General features: G+C 42.9%; 1 protein-coding gene across 1 annotated transcript in view; it reads right to left on the reverse strand.

The window, feature by feature from the left end:
- Nucleotides 1-17,429, reverse strand: part of CCDC93 (coiled-coil domain containing 93) — a gene marked incomplete in the record, with an annotated part of 1,282,969 nt that overhangs the window by 737,519 nt on the left and 528,021 nt on the right.

Genomic DNA, 17,429 nt, shown 5'->3' on the forward strand with positions numbered 1-17,429 from the left:
CAAAAAAATCAATTTTACAAGACTAAAAACAATACTACTGTAATTTACAGACAGTAAATCAAAATAACCCTCAGACGTTTTGGGCAGGTTTAAATAATTTACTACATCCTGGACAAACTTCAACCCCAATCCCTGCTGCTACTATTGATAAAACCCCTGAAGATGTTTCTGATAGTTTTAACCAATTCTTTACTGAGACAATTCAAGCCCTAGCTAGCCAACTACCTCCTAGCTCCCCTGGTCCTGAAAGTAGCACCCCTAGAAACCTACTCGCATTCAGCTTCCAACCAGTCGCCACTTCACTTATCCGTTACCTTGATCAAAAAATTAAAACCCACTACACTTTCTGCTGATCAACTCCCTGCCGAGTACCTACAAAAATCAGCTGATGCTATTGCTTACCCCATCTCAATACTAATCAGTCGAACCATAGTAGAAGCTAAAATTCCCACCATCTGGAAAATATCCTATGTAATCCCACTTCACAAAGGAGGCAGCTCTACTGAATTCTCCAATTATAGGCCAATAGCTATACTCTCTCCACTTGCAAAGATTATGGAAACATTTATTCATAGACAACTCATGCACCACCTAATCCAGAATCACCTTATGGCAGACACTCAGCATGGCTTCCGTCCTCATCACAGCACTACTTCTGCCCTCCTAACCTTTACCAACACGATAAACCATAATTGCAACAATAATTATATATCCTCAGCCCTCTTTTTGGATTTTTCCAAGGCATTCGATATGGTTGATGATCAACTTTTAATCCACACCCTGCAAACATTCTGTCTAGATACTGGAGCCCTTTAATGGTTTCAATCCTACCTGAATGGTTGACAGCAGGCTGTCCTCTGGCAGAAAAAACTCTCTAACCTTCTACCTAACACCCTTGGAGTACCACAAGGCTCTATACTAGGGCCCTTGCTGTTCTCCATCTTCATTAACGACCTTTATACTGTCATCCCAAAAGTCAGCTGTATCCAATATGCTGATGACTCTACTCTGATTTGCTCAGCCACATCTCCAGTAGAGTTATGGTCAGCTACCCAGACCACCTTTAATACAATAGAAAACTGGCTTTCTGAACATCGTCTGATCGTAAATCCCAAAAAAACTAAAATGCTGTTATTTTCACCAACACGTAGGTCTACCGCTTTCACCTTTACCATAAAATCAAATGATGGCACAATAATCTCATCTGACCCATCTACAAAACTATTGGGTGTCATCATAGACAATAATCTAAAATTTGACCTACATGTTAACCAAACTATCAAAACCATCAATAAAAAACTAGGGTCACTTTACAGAATAAAAGCCTTCCTAACCCCTCCAGCTAAAATTGCCATAGCTCGCTCTCACCTTCTTCAACCCTTCTGTATGCATCCCCTCTACTCTCGAATTTAAACAAGACTGTCCTTAACAAAATCTCAATTTGCTACAACCACATTGCCAGGTTTGCCACTGGGCTGCCTTTTAGGACACATCATTGCATCAACCTAAATCAGCTTGGGTGGCTTGAACTACCCAGCCTAATCCAGTATAACCAACTGATTATGGCCTATAAAATCCTCTATAATCCGGACAATACTCCTGCACTTAAAACTATTATCCCCCCCTATAACAATCCTAGACCGCGTCGATCCTCTAACAAACTAATTCAGACTAGCAAAATTAATAACACAGCCGGTGATTCTCTTTGCAAACTCTGTAAGTAGATCCTGGAACTCTCTTCCAACTGATATTACCTTACTTTCCACCTTAGGTCAATTTAAAACTAGACTCAGGCAACATTTGTCACTTAACTGGCTATGTCAATGTATCAAGCCTGGCTAACTCTCTCTAGAATGTGTAAAAATCTGTTAACCAGTTTACTGTGTAATTTAATTTAATCCTGACTTGCGCTCAGGATTAACTGTAACCTGTGGAACTTGTTTAACTTGCTTACTTATGTAATCTCTGTAAATAGTCTGTTTGTAATATGTAATGCTGTATCTTCTTATCCTTGGAGCTTTTCTCCCCGGGCCTCCGCTGAAAATGGACATGCATCCAGTCGGACTATCCCGGTCAACAAATGTAAAATAAAAATAATGCACCATTTTATGCTCATCCATTGCCTTGGTAACCTTCTCGAAAAACTCAACTAGATTAAGCACGAACTTCTCTTATAGCCAAACTGAGAAAGGTCCACACTCTGTAGGTTACCAATGTCTTTCTTGATCATATTCAAGATAATTTGTTTCATGGCTATGCATATTATACTTGTGAGACTAATGGGTCTGTAGTTCTCAGAGTTGGTTCATGGTCTGTCCTTATGAAGAGGGACGACTGCTGCTGTCCTCCATTCACTTGTTCTATAACATGTTTTGAGGCTGTTGTTGAACAATGTCTCAATCACTTGTTCTATAACCTGTTTTGAGGCTGTAATTGAACAGTGTCTCATTCAGTCCTGATAGGTCATACTTTAGACTATTCAGAAGCCAACCAGTGATACTGTCTTGGCCCATTAAGGCAGTGTTTTGACCTTGTTGAGCACTGTCAGGACCTGATCCCTGCTGATAGTTGGGGGGATTATACTAGTAGGGATTTTACAGGGGATAGCTGGGAGAGGACTGGGTGTGAAGTTTCAGGTGTGTTTATCAGCCAATAGATTTGTTATGTCTTCCTGATCAGTGAAGGTGGTGCTGTTAACCACCAGTTCAGCACACTACTGTGTGTTACTTTTAAGGTTCTGGACATAGCTGAAGAAGGCTTTGTGACTGTCCTTAGCCTAAGAGTCTATCCTGACCTCATAGTTGGCCTTGTTAGACTTAATTAGACCTCTTAGTTTCTTGTTTAGTTGAATCAGAGAAATCTTTTTTTTATGGAAGTTGGTCTTTCTGATTTTTGTTATATATCTTGTTGAGATGAAGATTATACTAGGGGGGGTTTGTTTCTGGTGTTTGCTTTGGGTTTACCTCTGTTGGGTAGAGCAGCATCGATGCAGTCAATTACATGTTTGTACACAGGGTTTTGTTACATCTTTACACGATTGTGTTTAACTATTTGTCTTTCAGTCAAATGAGCTTTCAGTCAAAACTATATACAGACGCACACATCTATACATGCACATTTTATATTTGTGTGCATTCGTTTGTAAGAATGTGCATATACCCATACACCCCCACACCCATAGAAAAGCAGGAATACAGCACTAAAATTCATAAAAGGAAGCCATAATCATTCCACATTAACACCATCCATTTTCCCTGTGCCTGTATCTTTAACATTTTATTAGAGATATTTGGAGACTATGGACAATTAATTACACTTAATGAATGTCGGCCCTCCAAGTTACCCATCTGTATGGCACCATGATGCCATTACACCGAAAATATCACTTATTTCAGCTAATGTGTGAACATGACAAATTAAATATACAACAAAGCAATAATTATATCTGAGCAATTGTTAATGCTGTACAAGAAAGTATTTATTTAAAACTGAAAATGCCTGTGTGAAATGACCACAAATTGTTCTTAAGCTGTGTTGATTAAAAGGAATTACACAGGACAGCTATGGCCCCCTTTAAAAATAATGAACAGCGGCTGTTTGTCAAACACTGGTCTTGGCCCATGGTCCACTGAGATTATTTAGTTTACTTATTTTACATTTGCTAACTGGGAAAGTCTGACTGGACACAAGTCCTTTTTCAGAGGACACCCAGGGAGAAAAGTTCCACAAAACACAAACATATATACTTTAATACATACACAGACTCGCAAACTGCACAAAATTATACTAGATTAAGAGATTACATAAATACAAGAGATCCATATTACATATTACAATAATGAATACAGTTGACATATTTTTAGTTTACAAATCTTATAAGTGTAGTCCGCTCACAATTTTCCGTTAATTATTTTGAATACAGTCAGAAGACATATTTGTGGGATACAAATCAGTGGATAGCTTCCTTATACACAAAATTAATAGATTAAGAAGGAGACAATTTCAGTTGTGGTGCTAGTGCGTTTATTGAAGGTAGCGCAAAAGCGACAGCCCGAGACGTCGTGGTCTGGGCCCAAACAAGGTATGCAGAGGGAATGGAAATCCTTATGCGGTATTTGCTTCCCACAAGAAATACAATTATTAACTTTTTCTGACATCGGTCTGAGGCAAGAAAAGTTTCCCCAACGGGGTACTTAGCTTTAATGAAGACTTCGGTTTCCATAATTTTCATAATTCAGGAGCTGGCCGACCGGCACTTGCGAACTGCTTCTGCTTCGGGCACCTCGCGGCAAAAAAGACTAAAGAACATGGTGTCGGCTGTGTCTTATATACTCTGGCCTCATTGACGTCAGAAGAGAAAGCGACAACAACCGACGCCGGACCAAGACTTTGGAATTCGGCCGACCGAGGGACCGCCTGACGGCAGAGAACCCATCTGTGATTACTGCAGCTGTATGCACGATGAACATCAGAGATGGAAATATTGTCTGTATGAATGCTGGCTAAGGAAAGTTGTTTATCCTGGTGTATTGCAAGAACATGGCCATGAATTGGATAGGTGTGCGGTACAGTTGTGTACATCTACCATACATGTAGATGTTCGAGTGCATTCATTGTTGCAGTCATTACATTTGGGTTATCTGCTTGCAGTAGCCCTCAGTCGGCCTGATTAACAAAGTCGGGTTCTACGTAAGTTGCCATCTCTTCTTCCGTGACATCAGGTCGTCAGGGGTATAAAACATGCAACCGACGTCATTACATCAGTTTTCTTGCCCCAGATGTTAGGTGCCCCCCTAAAGGAAAGCAATTAAATCTATAAATATACACGGTTATACCTCAAACAAAAAAGCAAATACACCAAAAAGCTTTTAAGCATTGAAAAGGAGAGAAGAGGTTAAGCCAAACCAAGTTGGGGGGCTGGAGAGAGGGTAACCAGGACTGCTACAGTGAATACACTCGAACATTTACTTTTATGGTAAGTGTACACAACTGTACTATATTCTTTGTGCTTCACTGCTGCAGTCATTACATTTGGGTAGATTCCCAAAGCTAAGGATGGGAGGAGGAATTTAGACAGCATTAGGACCAGCTATAAGGCCCTGCAAAACTGCAGTGACAAAGCCAGCTCTGGATTTAGAGAAAACTGGCAAATGGCAATGCTTGGTGAAAGTATGTACAGAACTCCAGGTATCAGCTTCTAGGATGTCCCTGGTAGGTATGCCTCTGAGAAAGGCTGTAGAGGTAGATGCAGCCCTGGTTGAGTGGGATCTCATCCCCTGTGGGATAGGTTTTCCATGGTGCTTACAGCAGAAAAGAATGCAATGGCCAATCCATTTGGAGATGGTTCGCTTTGAAATAGCCTTCCCCTCTGTCCTTGCAGCAAATGCCACCAGCAGTTGTTCAGATTTTCTTTGAGGTTTAGACCTGTCCAAGTAGAATCTAAGTTGTCTGTGCACATCTAAGGAGTGCAGTATCCGTTCTGAGACAGCAGGGTAGGAGTCTAAGGCAGGTGCCATGGGGCCCAACAGTGAAGCACTGTGCAGGAGGGGGTACCAGTGTTCCCCTTTGTTCTGTGGATTAGGAAAGAAGGTAGGCAAATGAATGGACTGATTAAAGGCCACACTGATACCACCTTTGGCATGAAAGAGGGATTGGCCCTGAGGTACACCCTGTCCGCATGAAAGATGATGAAAGGCTCCACTGCCATAAGGGCCTGTAATTCAGATACCCTTCTTGCTGAAGTGATGGCTAAAAGGGGAAGCTGTTTTCCAAGAAAGGAATTTTAAATCTGCAGTAGCAGCTGGCTCGAAAGGAGCAAGGGTGAGTTTCCCCAATGCAAAGTTAAGGTCCCAGGCTGGAGTTGGAGCTCTCTTGGGTGGTCTTAAATTTTTGACCCCTCTGAGGAACTGCTTGAGCAGTGGAAGAGAAAAGAGGGGAAGTTCTGTGCTATAATGGGCTGAAATGGCTGAGGCATGAATTTTTATTGAGGAAAAAGACAGGCCCTGGTGAAGCATCTCAGTTAAGTATTGTAACATCTGAGGTAAATTGGGCACTGCTGTGCTCAACCCCTTGAGCTTGGTTCCAGGTTCAGAATCTTTTTCATTTTTCAGCATAAGATTTTCTAGTACTATGCCTCCTTGCCTCTAAAATGACATCCATCACTGGTTTACTGAGGGATGGTAAAGGAGAGCTTAGGTAATTAGCCAGGCTGCTATGTTCAGTGTTTGAAGCCGAGGGTGCAGAACCTGGTTCTCCTGCTGAGACAGCAGGGTAGGAGTCTGAGGCAGGTACCATGGGGCCCAACAGTGAAGCACTGTGCAGGAGGGGGTACCAGTGTTGATGTGGCCAGGCTAGTGCAATCAAAATCATCCTTGGTTTGTCTTGTTTGATATTTAGTAGACCTTTGGAGAGCAGAGGCAGAGGAGGAAAGGCATAAACTGATGGGTTTTTCCAGTTGAAGGAAAAAGCATCCACTTTCCAAGCTTGTCTGTGGGGAGTCCTTGCACAACATTTTTCCAATTGATAGTTCTGGGGGGAGGCAAACAGGTCTATATCTGGGCTCCCCCATTTGCTTGTCAACATGTTGAAAATGCTTGGTTTTAGTTTCCACTCACGTGGGTCCATGAGGGTTCTGCTTAGTCCATCTGCCAGTGTATTTAGTTTTCCTGGCAGGAATTGAGCTTGTAGATGTACTTGGTAGCTCAAGGCTGTGTTCCACAATGCCATGGCTAGTCTGCAGAGGGGGTAAGAATGTGTACCACCCTGCTTGTTTATGTACCACATAACAGTGGTGTTGTCCGTCTTAACCATTAATTGTCCAGGAAGAATGTGGTCCTTGAAGGCTGTCAGAGCATTCTGTACAGCTAACATTTCTTTATGATTGATGTGAAGGTGCATTTGAATTGGGTTCCATTTGCCCTGAATGCACTTCCCCGTCAGGTGCGCCCCCCCCCCCCATGTGTAGTCTGATGCATCTGTTGTTAGGGTTTGGGCGGCAGGGGGTAGTGTGAATGGTAGTCCCTTGTTTTGGTGGCAGGCCTCTGCCCACCAAAGGAACTCTAGGCATAGACAAGTAATGATAGAAATCATTGCTTCTAGATCCTGAGAATGTTGACACCATAGGCTTTTTAGAGACCATTGCAGTTTCCTCATATGCAGTTTTGCATATGGAATTAGAAGAATGCAGGGGGCCATGAACCCCAAGGCTTGTAGTATGTGCCTTGCAGATACAGCAGGGTTTTTGTGACCTCTTGTTTGAAGGAGGTGTCAAGTGAATTTGTTTCTCTGGCGTGAGGAAAGCCATCTGAGAAGTTGTATTTAAGCTTGCTCCCAGGAATAAAATTTGCTGACAGGGTACCAGGTGTGATTTCTTTTCGTTTATGGTGTAACCCAGACAAGTTAGCACCCTCTGTACAAAAAGCCAGATGATTCAAAAGTATGTCCTGGTTTTCTGCCTAAATTAAACAATCGGCCATGTATTGGCATATTTGAATATTTCTTTGCCTGCAAAATGCAATGACTGGAGCTAGGCCACTTTGTGAATACCCTGGGTGCAGTAGTTAAGCCAAAGGGCAGTGCAGAGAACTGATAGTGTGTGTAGCCTGCTTTGAAGTGTAGGTATCTTCTGCAAGATTCCCTGAATGGGATGTGCAGTTATGCTTCCTTTAAATTTAGTGTTGCCAATAAGGCATCTTTGCTTAGCATAGGAAGCAACTGGTGAAGAGTCAGCATCTTGAATTTTGGAATCACCAAAAAGGTGTTTAGAGTAGGCAGGTCCAGGACAGGACACCATGAACTGTCTTTTCTGGGTACCAGGAAAAATCTAGAGTAGAAACCTTGTCCCTTTTTCCCTTCTGGTACCAATTGAATAGCCCCAATGCTTAAGAGAGAGTACTTGCTTTTGGGCCTCTGCCCACTGCTTTGGAGGTAGATCTGGCCAACCGCTTGTAGTTGGTGACATGTGGAAATTAAATCTGTATCCTTGGGACACTACATTTAAAACCTATTTCTCCTGGTTAATGAGTCTCCAGTTCTTTGCATGAAGTCAATCTTCCCCCTCAAAGAGGCAGTCAGTTGAGAAGTGCTTGGAAGTTTTAAAAATAAATCATTGAGACAGTTTACCATAGGGGGGAGTTTTATTACTCCCAAATTTGGAAGTGGAGGCCCCCTACTGCTTAGTCCTGTGCGTCCCCTGGGACTGAAGCCTGGGTGCTCTGCTGGATCTGGGTTTGGACTGAGAAGGTCTGGAAGAGACAGGAAAGGACCAATTCTTAGAAGGTCAATGCCTACTAAATCTTGGAGGTTGTACTTGTAAAAAGTCTTTAACAGTTTGCATAGATTTAGCTTTTTCCTCCATCTTTTTAAGAACTTCTGCCTTGTTGCCAAACAGGTGGCCCTGATTTAAGGGAGCATCCAGTAATTTCGCTTTAACATGATCTGGCAAGGATTGCTCCTTAAGCCAAGCATGCCTTCTAAGTACAGACCCAGTTACCGCAGCCCTGCAAGATGCCTCTAGTGAATCAAAACCACATTGCAATGTATGTTTATCAACTTGTTCAGCAGAATGTATAAAATCATGGAAAGCCTTATTTTCAGCACACTCAGGAATCAAAATCATTTTCTGTTTAAGCAATCCAATAATATGCAGCTGATACTTTAACATATGAAACTGGCAATTCAAGGCCATAATGGCCAAAGTTGCAGAAGTGTATACCTTCTTACCCCATCTATCCAGCGCCCTGGAATCTCTATCAGAGGCGGTAGGATTTTTGGCAGTAGTAGCTTTAATGCCCTTGGGTCCCTGTGAAATGGTTTCAGGATCCGCAGTAGGATTTTCGAAAAGGAACTTGTGAGAGTCAGGAACCCTGTAATATCCATCAGGTTTTTTGGAAGCAGGAGGTAAAGAGTCCGGGGCCATGTTAGATTCCGAAAAGGCATCATCAACAATGTCCAGTACAAGAGGTATAGCTAAAGGCCTGTGCTGAGGCAGGAGTAAGAAATCCCTAAGCCTCTTTTTAGAATCAGAGAAATCCTGGCTTTCCCAATGAAAAAGCTCCCTGAGAGTATGCAAGGTTTCACCAAAAGAGAAATCCTCTGGGAGGAAGCAGAGGGAATAGAGTCCTCATCATCAGAATCCTCATAGGTAGATAAGGGTAAATCCTGGTCAGAGGAAACAGAAATTTCAGAATCCTGGTCAGAAGTATCATAAGCAAACTCAGTCCTAGGTCTCTTAGAGGGGGAAGGTTGGTTTTCCCTGATTAAAGTAATAAGGTCTTCAGTCATTCTTATCATTTGTTCTTTAGGCATAGAGGCCTGACCATGCGGTCGGGGCGTCAGTTTTCTAGGCATGGTTCGAGTTTTAGGCCTTAAAGAAGAAGATGACACCGGTTTAATATGCAAGTCAGTAGGCCTGAATACACCCTCAGAAGCCGGTGCCTGCACAGCGGCTCTGGACCCATCCAAGATAGAGACAAACGCAGGTTCCACAGTTGAAGCATCTCGCAGCATACTGGACTCCGAATGGGTCTCAGTAGAGGCCTGCAAATCTGAAGTAGTGGGCATCAGGGGCTGCAGAAGCGTCTCACTTGGTACCGGCGAACTGGGAGGCCTGTCTCTGTTTTTATCTTTGCATTTATCCGGAATGTCGGTAGTCGGACGGCTTACCGAAGACATATCAGGATAATTGAACCGAGCACCAAAAAATTTAGAAGCACAAATATACCGACGACGGATAGTTCGTGGTTTAAATAAGGCACAAAACTGACAGCGAGGTACGTCGTGCTCAGGGCCTAGGCTAGGAATACAGTACGAATGAAAATCTTTATGAGGCATTTGCTTTCCACAAGAAATGCAATTATTTACTTATACTGACATTGGTTTAGAGCAAGAAAAAGTTTCCTCAACGGGTTACTTAGCTTTTAGTTGAAACTCGAAAATGAAAATTTCAGGAGTCAGCCGACCGGCACTTGCCAAATGCTTCTGCTTTGAGCACCGCACAGCAAGAAAGACTGATGTAACGACATCGGCTGCATGTTTTATACCCCTGACGACCTGACGTCACGGAAAAAGAGACAGCAACCGAAGTAGGAACCAAGACTTTGTTAATCAGGCTGACTGAGGGCTACTGCAAGCAGATAACCCAAATGTAATGACTGCAACAGTTAAACACTAAACAGGAATAGGTTGGTACTATTTGTTTTGTCAGCAGGGAGCATGTTCCAAGTTTTGGCTATAAAGTTTGACAGCAGGGAGTCTCCTGCAGCACTGCAGACTTTGACTGCTGTCAGTAGAGATTTATTCTTTGACATGGCTGCTTGTGAGGGGAATAGGAGATTCTGGACAGAAAGGGGTCTTTTTTGGGCATGGTTTACAATTTTACAGACTTCATTATTTTATAGTATACAATCTTCAGTAGAAAGTTCTTGCTGCAGGCTGAGGATTTCTTTTTCTTTTCCATGTCAGAATTTCACTATTCTTGGTAAAAGAGACATGTACAATCCAGGCTTAATGATACAGATTAACCTGAGCTAAAACAACACATGGTACTTTATGTTTTAAAACTGCAAATACTGGTGATTACAGGAGGAAACTGTTCAGCACAGAAGAGAGCATAAATTATTTGTTTATTTAAGGATATGCTTAGGGTTATTTGAGTGAAATGTGCAACATTCTTGACTCTGTAAGAGAAAAGCTGTAAAGGCATTTAATTTGGGGCAAGGCTCCATCATTTCTGGTGGCATACAGGAATACAGACAAATTAAGGAGATAAGGTTGCCAATATTTTCACTCTGTAGGTAATGAAACAAAAGGAGCAGATCTCATTCTTCTGCTTAAGTTTAATTGTGCCAACATGGAGAAAAGCTGTTTGTATGTGTTCCCAGTGCAATCTGGGGATAGCCATACCTCTCAAGTGTACCTTATTACAAGGAACGCACCTCATTTGGGGTCTTAAAAAGTTCATGTTCCTCGAAGTTCCACATCGAAAGGGTCTTTTACACATTCAATGTTAGGAATTTTTTTTAACTGATATCCATGATAAATAGAAAAGAATCATACTAATACATTTAAAGATCTTTTTTATAAGTAAAACCAGCATATAGGTTCATAGGTAGGTACTAGGCTATTGGCCCAAGGGCCTATGTAAGCCTAGCCAACAAGGCTCCCTGGCTTACACCACCCAAGAAAGTTATTTTCCTGTGCCACTGTCGAGCAGAGACACAGAAGTGATCCCTGGGGTGTATTTCCTTTTTCCCATCCACTCATCAAGATTTTTCTTGAAGAGTGCTAATGAAGAACTTAGCTTAAAATAGATGGGTAGCCTGTTCCAGAGTATGGGAAGTCTCTGGGACAGGAATAGTACAGTTTTGTACCTACCATAAATGTAGATGTTCAAGTGTTCACCCTGCTGCAGTCATCACACTTGGGTTATCCTGCCGTCAGGCGGTCCCGCAGTCAGCCTGAGTTCCAAAGTCTTGGTCCGGCGCGGTTGCTGTTGCTTCTTCCCTAACGTCAATGCTCCAGGGGTATATAAGAGGCATCCAACGCCATTTTCTTCAGTTTTTCTTGCCCCAGATGTCAGGTGCCCCCAATAGGTAGGCTATATATATATATATATATATATATATATATATATATATATATATATATATATAAAAAAATACATATAAAAATAAAACAATACCTTCAGGCACAAGCAAATATACCACAGAGGTTGTATAGGATAGAATGATATAGATAAGTCCAGCTAGTTCAGAGGGGATGTAGGGAGGGCAACCTGGACTGCAGCAGGGTGAACACTCGAACATCTACATTTATGGTAGGTACAAAACTGTACTATGTTCATCGTGTTACCCTGCTGCAGTCATCACACTTGGGTTGAATCCCAAAGCTAAGGATGGGTGGTGGAGTTAAACAGGGTTAGAAGAAGCTAGTAGGCCCTGCAAAACTGCAGTGGCAAAACCAGCTCTAGTCTTAGAATATAGAGGTAAGTGATAGTGTTTGGTGAAGGTGTGCACTGAACTCCAAGTTGCAGCTTCCAGAATATCATTGGTTGGCACCCCCCTGAGAAAGGCTGCTGATGTAGCTGTAGCCCTGGTGGAGTGGGACCTAATGTTAGCAGGTACCGTTTCCCATGATGCGTGTAGCAGAAATGTATGCAATGTCCTATCCATTTTGAAATGGTCTGTTTTGAGATAGCTTTTCCTTGTGATCCTGCAGCATAGGCTACAAAGAGCTGGTCAGATTTTCTGAAAGCCTTAGTTTTATCCAAGTAGTAACATAATTGCCTGTGAATGTCCAAAGAGTGCAGGAGTCTTTCTCCTTTGTTCTGGGGATTTGGGAAAAAGGTGGGCAAATGAATGGTTTGGTTTAGGGCCATACTGGATACCACCTTTGGCGTAAAGGAAGGGTTAGTTCGTAGAGAGACTCTGTCTTGATGAAAAATGAGGAAAGGCTCCACTGCCATTAGTGCCTGTAGCTCTGAGACTCTTCTAGCTGAAGTTGTAATGAGCTGAAATTGCTGAGGTGTGGATCTTAATAGATGAAAAGGAAAGTCCTTTGTGCAACATCTCAGTTAAATATTGTAGAATCTGAGACATGTTTGGATCAAGGGGATTTTGGCCTTTAGCCTGGTTCCAGGCGCAAAATCTTTTCCATTTGTCTGAATATGTTTTCCTGGTGCTGGGCCTCCTGGCCTCCAGAATGACATCCATAACAGCTTTGGATAGAGGTGTTGGCTGGTTGTTTAGTAATTTGCCATGCAGCCAGGTTTAAAGTCTTGAGCTGGCTGTGTAGAATCTGATTGTCTCGCTGGGTGAGCAGGCGAGGAATTTGTGGTAAAATCCATGGTGGGCCATGGGCCATGTTCCTTAGAATTGGATACCAGTGCTGGTGTGGCCAGTCTGGTGCAATGAGTATCATTTGTGGCCTCTCTAATCTGACTTTCAGCATTACCTTTGCTAGAAGAGGCAGTGGTGGAAAGGCATACACTGTTAATGTTTTCCAACTGAATGAGAGGGCGTCCACTTTCCAAGCTTGTGGATGGAATGTCCTTGTGCAAAATTTTTGAAGTTGGTAGTTTTGGGGGTTGGCAAACAGATCTATGTCTGGGCATCCCCATCTTTGAGTTATCATTGCAAATACTTGTGGATCTAGTTTCCACTCGTGGGGGTCCATGATGTTTCTGCTTAGGTCGTCTGCCAATGTGTTTTTCTTTCCTGGCAGGAATTGTGCTTGTAATTGAACTTGGTAAGACAGTGCTGTGTTCCACAAGGTCATTGCTTGCCTGCATAGAGGGTAGGAATGTGTGCCCCCTTGCTTGTTTACGTACCACATTACTGTGGTATTGTCCGTCTTTATTATTAGCTGTCCTGGGTGTAAGAGGTCCTTGAAAGCTGTTAGGGCATTCTGTACTGCTAGCATTTCTTTTTGATTGATATGCAGATGCCTTTGATCTGTAGTCCATTTGCCCTGAATGCACTGTCCTGCCATGTGTGCTCCCCCAGGCATAGTCCGATGCATCTGTTGTCATAGTTTGCCTGGCTGTGGGTAAGGTGAAAGGCTGACCCTTGTTGAGGTGACATGCCTGTGCCCACCATAAAAACTCCTGTTGAAGGCAGGGAATGAGTTGTGTCATTGTTTCCAAGCTGTGGCTGTGCTGAGTCCATACGCTTTTCTGGTACCATTGTAATTTCCTCATATGCAGTTTTGCAAATGGTATTAGTAGTATGCAAGACGCCATGAATCCCAAGGCCTGCAGAATTTTTCTTGCAGGGAGTTGGGTCTTTGTTGCCATTATTTTGAAGTATTGAGTCAGCTGTTGTTGCTTGTCTGGCGTGAGATAAGCCATCTGGGCCGTTGTATTCAAGCTGGCACCCAGGAATATTATGTTTTGTGAGGGCACTAGTTTTGATTTCTTTTCGTTTACTGTGTACCCTAGGCAACTTAGAAGGTGTTTGACAAATGCCAGATGCTTTAAAAGAATGTCCTTGCTTTCTGCTTGAATAAGGCAGTCGTCCAGGTACGGGTATATTTGAATTCCTCTTTGTCTGCAGTATGCAATTACTGGTGCCAGGCATTTTGTGAAGACCCTGGGCGCAGTAGATAAGCCAAAGGGCAGTGCAGAGAATTGATAATGGGTTGACCCTGCAATGAAGCGGAGGTATCTTCTGCAATTTTGTCTGACAGGGACATGCAGGTATGCCTCCTTGAGGTCCAACTTTACTAGCCAAGCATTCTTGCTCAGCATGGGAAGAAGCTGCTGTAGTGTTAGCATCTTGAATTTTGGTACTTGCAGATAGGTGTTCAGAAATGAAAGATCCAGAATGGGTCTCCATGCTTTGTCTTTTCTTGGGATTAGACAGAGTCTTGAGTAAAATCCTTGTCCTTGCTCCTGTGTAGGTACCTGTTGAATGGCTCTCATGTCCATGAGAGCTGTAATTTGGTTTTGTGCCTCTGCCCATTGATTTGGTGGCAGGTTTGGCATTCCTTTTATCGTTGGCAAGGTATGAAAGTGGAATCTGTATCCTTGTGAAACAATGTTTAGGACCCATTTGTCTTTTGTGATGATGTGCCAGTTGTCTGCAAAAAGTGCTAATTTTCCTCCCAAGGGAGCTGCCAAGAGAGATTTGCTTGGTAGTTTGAGGATTGAGTCATTGTGTTTGTCTTCTGCTAGCTTGGGGCCTGTCTTCTCCTCCTTTCTGGGTAGCAGTACCCCATTGGCGAGGTTTGTAAGGGCCTTGTGGCTGACCTCTGCCCCTTGGGTGTCTGTATTTGCCCCTCTGTGATCTGTCAGAAGCTAGAAAGGCATATAATAAAGGAACACACATCAAGAGAAATCCAAAAGAAACACCAACAACGAAAATTGCAGCCAGCAATTTTCGTTGTTGGTGTTTCTTTTAGAAGCTAGAAAGGACCAGATTTTTGTTGGCCAATTTCTGCTGAAACGAGGGGGTTGTACCTGTCAAAAATCCTTGACAGTCTGCATAGACTTTGCCTTATCCTCCATTTTCTTTAAAACCTCTTCTGCTTTGACACCAAATAATACATCCTGCTGTAAAGGTGCATCCAAGAATTTTGTTTTAACACGATCAGGTAGGGTTTGTTCTTTTAACCAAGCATGTCTGTGTATAACAGACCCAGTAACAGCTGCTCTACAGGAAGCTTCCAATGAATCAAATCCACATTGTAAAGTATGTTTGCCCACCTCTTCAGCTGCATGCAACAGATCCTGCATTTCCTTGAATTCAGACTGTTCAGAAAGTGTGCTCATTTTTTTGTTTTAATTGAGACATTAGGAATTGCTGATATTTCAGCATGTGGAACTGACAATTTAATGCTCTCATAGCCACAGTAGCTGAGGTGTATATCTTCTATCCCCATCTATCTAGGGCTCTGGAATCCCTTTCAGAGGGCACAGGATTTTTTAGCCATAGAAGCTTTAGCTCCTTTGGGACCCTGGGAAATTGTTTCTGGGTCAGCCACAGGGCTTTTATAAAGGAATTTGTGTGAGTAAGGTATTCTGTAGTATCTGTCTGGTTTGGCTGGAGCAGGAGGTAGAGAGTCTGGATTTAGACTAGACTCCAAGAAAACATCATCCACAATGTCTAAAACTGGAGGGATAGCAAGTGGTCTGTGCTGGGGTAGTAAAAGGAACTCTCTGAGCATTTTCTTAGAATCAGAGTAGTCCTGACCTTCCCAGTGGAAATGTTCCCTCATGGTATGTAAAGTTTCCCCAAAGGAGTAGTCTTCAGCGGAAGATGCTGAGGGAATAGAGTCTTCAGCATCAGAGTCTTCATAAGGGGGAAAAGTGTAATCCTGTTCCTCAGAAGAATCTGAGGAAATTGAAACCTGGTCAGAAGAAGCATAATCCTCCTCTTGTCTTGGTCTGTTATCTGGAGGGGGATGGGAACCCCTGATTAGGGTAATCAAATCTTCAGCCATCTTAAGCATCTGTTTCTTAGGCATGGGGCCTTGAACTGTAGACTGATGTACAGACTTTTTTGGTTTTAATGGAGTTTTAAGCTTAGCATAAGATTTAATGGTGAGTGTAGTCGGTCTGTAGACACCTTCAGCAACCAAAGGTGTTTCTACTGCACCGGGATCTCCTTCTGCTCCAGTGTCGGAAGGGCCTAATGAAGATGGCTGCGACAGCCTAGTACACTCCGCTTGAGAATCCGCAGCTGTCTGGGGTTCCAATTCTGCGGTCGTCAGGGGCTGCGTAGGCACCTCACTGAAAAACGGCGACAGACCCAGCAGAGGCCTCAGAATCTGGCTTGTTCCTAGGCTGCCTGCCCCTTATCCTTGCGTTTTTTATGCATGCCGGTCGTCGGCTGCTCCGACGGCATGATATAATTAAATTTCCTACCAAAGTAATATTGTGCGAAGTCAATACGGCGTTTGATAGTTCGTTTATTAAACCTAGCACAAAACCGACAACCTGTGACATCGTGGTCTTGGCCTAGGCAGGAAATACAATAAGAATGGAAGTCCTTATGAGGTATTTGCTTCCCACAAGAAATGCAATCGTTAACTTTTTCTGACATCGGACTGAGGCAAGAAAAGGTTCCCCAACGGGGTACTTAGCTTTACTGAAGACATTGGGCTGAAATTCGATTCGAAAATCTCAGGTGTCGGCCGACCGGCACTTGCGAACTGCTCCTGCTTCGGGCACCGTGCTGCAAGAAAGACTGAAGAAAATGGCATCGGATGCCTCTTGTATACCCCTGGCGCACTGACGTCAGGGAAGAAGCAACAGCAACCGACGTCAGACCAAGACTTTGGAACTCGGGCTGACTGCAGGACCGCCTGACGGCAGGATAACCCAAGTGTGGTGACTGCAGCACGGTAACACAATGAACATCTACCCCTCAAGCATGTCCTGTTTATTGTGGTGACAGGGTTTCACCATTCTATGACCTTCCTAGTTGAAGTTGTTATTAAGGTGGTAGTATGTGTTCCATATTTTGCCCATTTGTTCCAAATTATGAGGTCTAGTGTTCTTCATTTTGGAGATGGAAGGTTGAGAGCTATGGGGATAGCTATGAAGCTTACAGGAATTAAATACCACACTCAATTTTCATTTTAAAGGTAAGGATACAAAAAATGTGTCTCCTTCTCCTGCTTGTTTTAAGTTGGACTGCACCAACATAGAGAGACAGCTATTTGTGTATGCTAACAAAATCTGGGAAACTCTGAAGGATGCAGGAAGTGTATACCAGATTAAAGAGGTATCACTTCTTCTAGTGTGTTCTAATTCTGCTTAATTAAACAGCAGAAAAACAATGAAGAAAAGGCAATTAACAGCTCCTTTGAGATCACCATTAGCCTTGCTAATACCTTCAGCGGATGAGCAAAGAAAATATTTTAAGCAACAAGATGCAACACATTTTGTTCCAATTGTTGCATCTCCATGCTCTCAATTCACGGATAAA

Source organism: Protopterus annectens, chromosome 6.part0 (genome assembly GCF_019279795.1).
Source record: "Protopterus annectens isolate FY-2018-M chromosome 6.part0, PAN1.0, whole genome shotgun sequence".
Taxonomy (NCBI): domain Eukaryota; kingdom Metazoa; phylum Chordata; order Ceratodontiformes; family Protopteridae; genus Protopterus; species Protopterus annectens.